Source organism: Elephantulus edwardii, unplaced genomic scaffold, assembly GCF_000299155.1.
Source record: "Elephantulus edwardii isolate Elephantulus edwardi_28Jun2011 unplaced genomic scaffold, EleEdw1.0 scaffold00049, whole genome shotgun sequence".
Lineage (NCBI taxonomy): Eukaryota > Metazoa > Chordata > Mammalia > Macroscelidea > Macroscelididae > Elephantulus > Elephantulus edwardii.
Genome location: NW_006399799.1, coordinates 4,436,323 through 4,442,672, shown reverse-complemented (window position 1 = coordinate 4,442,672; position 6,350 = coordinate 4,436,323). Strand labels below are relative to the sequence as shown.

The window sequence follows — 6,350 nt, the reverse complement described above, 5'->3', positions numbered from 1 at the left end:
GGGTGAAATGATATTTTAGTAATTCTTGATGTTTCACTTCTTGTCTCCTGCTGAGTATGACAGAGGATGGTGCTGTATATTCAGTTCTCTGCTGTTTATTTCGAGTAGTTGAGGCCATATTGGGTCCGTGTTGACTATAGTCTTTCGTAGATCATGGGAGCAGGAGCTGCCTGTCTTTAGTCTAGCCTGCTGGGTGAAATTGCAGGAGCAGAGGGAGTATGTGGCTAGATAACCTTGCTGTCTGTTGCTTCATAGTATAAAGGAAAAGGGAGAAAAACAAAACACCAAACAACAGAATATACTCGAAAACCAAAACAAGATTGAACAGGAAAACATCCCCAAACCAAATATGAGAGTGGTGCAAAGAAAGGAGAATCAGAATAAAAAGGGGGTGGAGATGTAGAAGAATTCGTGTGTGAGAGAGAATAGATTGGCAAGGGAAAGGGGGGAAAGCCTGAGCAAAGTGAATATGGGCAGTGGAGAGGGGGAAACCACACAAGAACAAAATAGAAAACAGACGAGCAAACAAAAATCTAAACTGATATGAAAACTTAAAATGAGAGAAAGGGGGACTATTGAGGGGCTGCACTGGGCACGTAATTGGTGCTTTTGTCTCTGTTCTGGTGGACAGAGATAAGATGTCTGGTCTAGGACAGTGTGTCTGTCTGCTAGTCTAGCAGATTGGTGTGGGTTGCCCATTTAGTAAGAATTTCTATTCATCGGAGAGGTGTTTGAAGTCCCAAGACATGAGCTGGGCCAAGAGTAGCACCTTTTTCAGGTTAGGACTGGCATCAAGGTGTGGGACATTCAGAACAGGACAGAGTTTCTGCTGGTCTCAGTGGCTCCTAGTCTAGTCAACTTGCTAAGGTTGATGTCTTTGTTAGTCTAGAGGATCAATGCAGGCAGAGTACCCCAGTCAGAGCGGGATGGCATGAAGAGACAGTCACTGCCAAGCTGAAATGCCCAAGGATGGTGTGTTTTGAGGAAATGTACTGTTCCAAATGTGGCCATGGTATGCTCCAAACAAGAATGTCCGACTAAAGGCAAGGACCCCAGTCACAGGTGATGTTCCTCCTGACTACAGGCTAGGTATGGCACAGTCAGCTGATTCCCAGAGGGAGATACAAAATGGAGAGGGCCTGGCCTCAGGTGGAGGTGGCATGGACCAGGGAATGCTGAAAGCTACTTGGCGAGTGGTGATGGGGAAGTCACTCCCCTGATATCTGGGAAGGCATAGGGGTCAAAAGGGGAATTCGCACCTTACCTGTTGTCAGCTAGCCGGTGATGTGGATACCACTGCTATCCCACACTGAACAGCCAGCTCTTCAAAATCTCTGTGCAGTGTTGTTTACTGTTCTGTCTCCTTACTTGATGTTTCCATTCAGTTTCTACCTTCAGTCAGTGTTTGAAGTACTTCTTTGCCTTTTCTTCTTAAGCCAGGTTTCTAAAGTTATCATCTGTGTCGGTGTTCTTTTATTTTTGAATGTCTTTTTTTTTTTTTTTTAGAATAAACACCTTTAATACATGTGCTAAAATGGGAGGGAGATTTATTTGCCTTTCCGTACTTTGATTTTCCTCAGGTAGAATTCCATCTCCTTGCCCTCTAGCACATAACCATCTATGCGCCCACACTGGCCTGGCCGGGAAGCAATACATGCAAGAAGCTTGCCCTGTTGGAACTGTTACTCTAAAAGACTGCTGATTTTTGCATTCTTTTTCCTTTCATCGTATTTTTTTTTCTGAATTTTCTTTGATTGCTTTTTGTTTAAAATCTCTTCCTGCTCAGGAGTCAGCTTAGCCCCCTTCTTGCGACCCAGCGGTAGCACATAGTGGGACTAGTATCACTGGCGTTACGGTGTACTGTCAATGAGCACGATGCAGTTCTTCACTAGGGTCTTGGTTCGGACCAGTTCATTATTGGAGGCGTTATAGACAACATCAGTTATCCTTGTTTTGTGAGTACAACATTCAGAGCCCCTGGAGAAGTTCCCCACATCCAGTCTTAGGGCACGGTACTTCTTGTGGCCTCCTCTCACACGAACTGTGTGTATACGGCGGGGGCCAATCTTAGTGTTGGCAGCTGGGCGTCCCAGCTCATACTTTCGTTTCTTGTGGTAGGGTTTCTCTTGCCCCGGTCTTGCCGCGCTTGTGCCAGTTGTCCCGGGAGATGCCCATCGCACCGTGCTGCCTGGAAAGAGCTATTTTTCAAAGTCTTTATTGTAGAGGGTTCTGATTGCCATCTGTCTAGTTTGCTTTCCTTCCTGGAAGTGACCTTCTACTTTCCCAAGCATCATATCTCTTTTCAAGGGGGGGTCCCTCCTGATAACATGGCCAAAATACATGAGACGAAATACATGAGCACTCCACCTGCATATCTTCCAGTATAGTTTTGTTTGTTCTTTTGACAGTCCACAAAGGAGTACATACTAAACTGATAAATCTGAATAATATCTATGTATTGCATCAATGTCAGTTTTCTGTGTGAATTAAATTAATTATGTAATATATCACTACTGGGGAAAACTAGATGAAGGGTACTTAAGAACTGTACTACTTTTACAATTTCACCGCAATCTATAATTACCTCAAGCATAGTTTTGGGGGCGGGGGGAATTACATGATAGATGATGGTAAATATCCGTGGCTTGTTTCTGTTATTTTTGCAGGAATGATACTTATACTCTACTTCTAAGCATGTTATTATATACATTATTGGCGGCTTGTTAGATTCTATCAAGTGCACTATGATTCATAGTGACCCTATGAGCAAGAGATTTGAATCTTGCCCTAACTTGTCCCATCCTCATTATCTCTGCTACACTTGCACCCATTGTTACAGTCACTGTCTCAATCCATCTTGTGGCTCTTCCTCTCTTACACTGACCCTCCACCTTTCCAGACATATCTTTTTCAAAGGACTGGCTCCCCCTAACAGCATGCCCAAAATAGGTGAGACCAAGTTTTACCATCCGTGCCTCTAAGGAGCATTCTAAATTTTGCTCTCTCCAAGATATATTTGTTAGTTGTTTTTGCAGGCCATGAGACATTAAGTACTCTTCTCCAACCTCCAACACTATTGGCTCTGTTTTGGGGAGTGACGGTGGCCTAGTGGTAAGAAACTGCACTGCAATCCTAAAGGCATGAGGTTTGAATCCACCAGCTGCTCCACAGAAGAAAAATGGGCAGTTGCCTCTTGAGCAGTTTACTGCCTCTGAAAACCCTCTGGAGGATCAGCTATGGGTTGGTTCTGACTTGACAGTATAAAACAACAACAACAACAACAACAACATAGTTATGTTTTAAAAGGGGACCTGGTGGTGATGCTAACCAAAGTGTTGGTGGTTAAAATCTATTAGCCATTCAGTTAAAATATACTAGCCACTCCCCAGGAGGAAGATGAGGCTGTCAGTTTCTGTAAAGATTATAGACTTGCAAACCTTAAATGGTAGTTCTACTTTGTCCTATAGGATCATTATGAGTCAGAATCAAGTCAACAGGGATGGGACAATTATGTTTTAGGTTCTGACTTACAGCAGTGAAATAGTCACATTATATGTATTGTATCATACAACTTTTTATTATAATTTTATGAAAGTGCAATATTTGTACAATATTGTATAACATTTGTAATATTTATACATCAGGTGCAAATATTAAAACTTTACCAGTGATTTTATAAAATTCTTCATATTGAAGCACTTTTTTTTTTTTTTTTTAGTGGTTAGGGTTACATCTTTTTTTTTTTTTAAATTTAGGTTATTTTTCATTTCAATGAACATCTACAGAGATTTTGGGATTCCATTCATTCATTGTTGCACCCTTCTCCCCGCACAAACCTTTTATAATCCTGGTATAAATTAAAAAAGATAGTAATGGATCATTTTAAGAAGCTATTATAGAAAATTTAGTCAAATCCACCAGATGCTCTGCTGGAGAAGGAGGGACAATCTCCTCCTGTACCAGTCAGATCCGATTTGACAAAACACACAAAAAATAATAAAATAAAATTAGAAAAAAAAAAGAAAATTTAAGCAGGTATAAAAATGGAAGAATAAAATGAACCCCTAGGTAAAATTATCTAAATTTATCGATTCACATTCAATCTTGTCCCACCCCCAGAAAAAATCTTGCTTTATCTAGATCCTCACATCTTCTCTCTCCACTAAATTATTTTGAAGTTCCAGACAGCACATAAGTTGCATGTGTTTGTAGAGAGCTCACAAGTCCGTAGGTAGGCCTGACAACAAGTTGGTAATTTCTGCAAGCTTGTATGTCAAAATCCATCAGGTGATAACAGTACAGAGTAAAGACAATCAAGCAATATATCTTTTTATAGACTGGCGGCAGAATATACCTCAGGGAAACTCTTTTTACGCTTTTACAGTCTTGAGTTGGATAAGAAGGCAATCTACTTCATGACAATTGATTTAATCTTAGTGTAAGGTGAAAAAGGCACAGAGAACCGGGTACAGTGAAACAAAGGAGTTTATTAGTGGCTCTTGGGCAGATTTACTGAGGCAGGCAGGGTCAGGCAGCAAAGTTGCTAAAAAAAAAGGAAATTACAGGCCAAACTTTATAGGTAGTTGTTGGGGGTAGGGCGGTCAGTTCTCCGTGGAGGGTGTTGATTGGGTGCCCTTTGTTAGTTCCCATACATGGAGCTGCTCATTAAAGTAAGATGTGGTTGGTGGTCATGTTCTTTTAGGATTGGCCTTAGTTGTTTTACACCGGGCAGACTGGAATACCTTTCAGAAGGTGCACTCAGTGTGGAATGTTGCCTAGATCCCAGGTGGCCTTTCACTAAGTTAACTATTTCATAGTGTTTTGTTTTGTTTTACTGGGTTCCCAGTACTTTATTTTAGAACAAAATGAAGATTATTTTATTTTGATTATCAAGAGCATCCCAGAACTTTACCTTTTCTTGAACCTTTTCAGTTATCCCAACTCTCCTACCCCCTTTCATGTCCCTCCCAACTTCTTCCTTCTTTGGTGAATGAGAAACTTAAACCAAAAACCCCTAGTACAAATATCAGGGATATTTGCAAATTCTCCCCTTTCCTATGCCCCCCCATTCCTAGAAAGGGCAGGCACCTTATTCAACTGAAATGCTTGGGAGAGCTCACAGGAGAGACCTGGATAGGGGCAAAGGCTTCCTCTTTCAGGGAAAGGGAAGGGGGTGTACAGAATAGAAAAGTGAGGGCCTCCATAGCCTGGGGTGCCAAAACGGGGCCCTGGTGCCAGAGGGAAAGGCACAGGTCCTCCTGGGGAAGAAGAGGCAGCATGCTCAAAATCCTCCCATTGGGGCAGTCATCACCAGATCATTTGCCCTTCTGACACTGGTTACAGACCCACAGTGACCACATCTTTCTCAAGGTAAAGCAATGTGGGCTTGATCTGCTGCAGGTGGGGCTTGGGGCACTGCAGGAACAGGTTCTCCAAGCTGCCTCTCCCTCAGGTCTCAATACTTGTGCGCATTCTCTCTCTCCGGCCTGTGGGCAGGAGGGTCTCTGTTTTGCATATCTCCTGGAGGTTTTCCTTGTTGTCTGACTCCTCCACCCACTTCTGTAGCAGGGGCCGGAACTTAGATTTGTTTTTGAAGCTGAGCTGCAGAGCCTGAAAGCGACAGATAGTTGTTTTGACCAAACACCTTCCCAAAGAAAACTCCCAGAGTTTTGTTCTCTTTGGCATCCATGGGATGGTCAGTACTCTCCAACATCACAGCTCAAAGGCATCAATTCATCTTCTATCATCCTTTTTCATTGTTCAGCTCTCAGATTACTAGCAAGTGATTAGAAATAACCATGGCATGAATCTGATGCACATTAGTTCTCAAACTGGCATCATTACTCCTCAATAATTTGGAGAGGTACCTAACTTCAGACTTTCCCAGTGCAATGTGTCTCCTGATTTCCCGACTGCTGGTACTAAGGGTGTTACTTGTGGATCCAAGGTTGAGGAAGTTATTGACAGTTTCAGTCTTTTCTCCATCTATTATGATGTTTGGAAGCAGGAGTGGCATCCACTTCTTCAACATGCCTCCAAAACCTCTATGAACTTTGATAAATGTCGATAATTATAGAAAGACTTCAGGCCTTTTGTTCATAGGGTCGCTATGAGTTGTCCTTGACTTGAAGGCAATCAACAACAACATCATGATGTTATGGGAGCTCTGGTGGCCTAGTGGCAAGAAACTGTGCTGCAATTCCAAAGGTGCAAGATTTGAGGCCACCAGCTGCTCCACAGGAGAAGGATGGACAATCTCCTCCATGCCTTTGAAAACCTGCTGGAGGGTCAGTTATGGGTCGGTTCTTACTCATGGGTACAGAACAACACATGATGCTGTCTATCAGTCC

General features: G+C 42.5%; 2 pseudogenes; both read right to left on the bottom strand.

The window, feature by feature from the left end:
* Nucleotides 1-1,547: 1,547 nt before the first annotated feature.
* On the bottom strand, nt 1,548-2,175 carry LOC102847034 (annotated as a pseudogene).
* Nucleotides 2,176-5,093: 2,918 nt separating this feature from the next.
* On the bottom strand, nt 5,094-5,689 carry LOC102849061 (annotated as a pseudogene).
* Nucleotides 5,690-6,350: the final 661 nt, after the last annotated feature.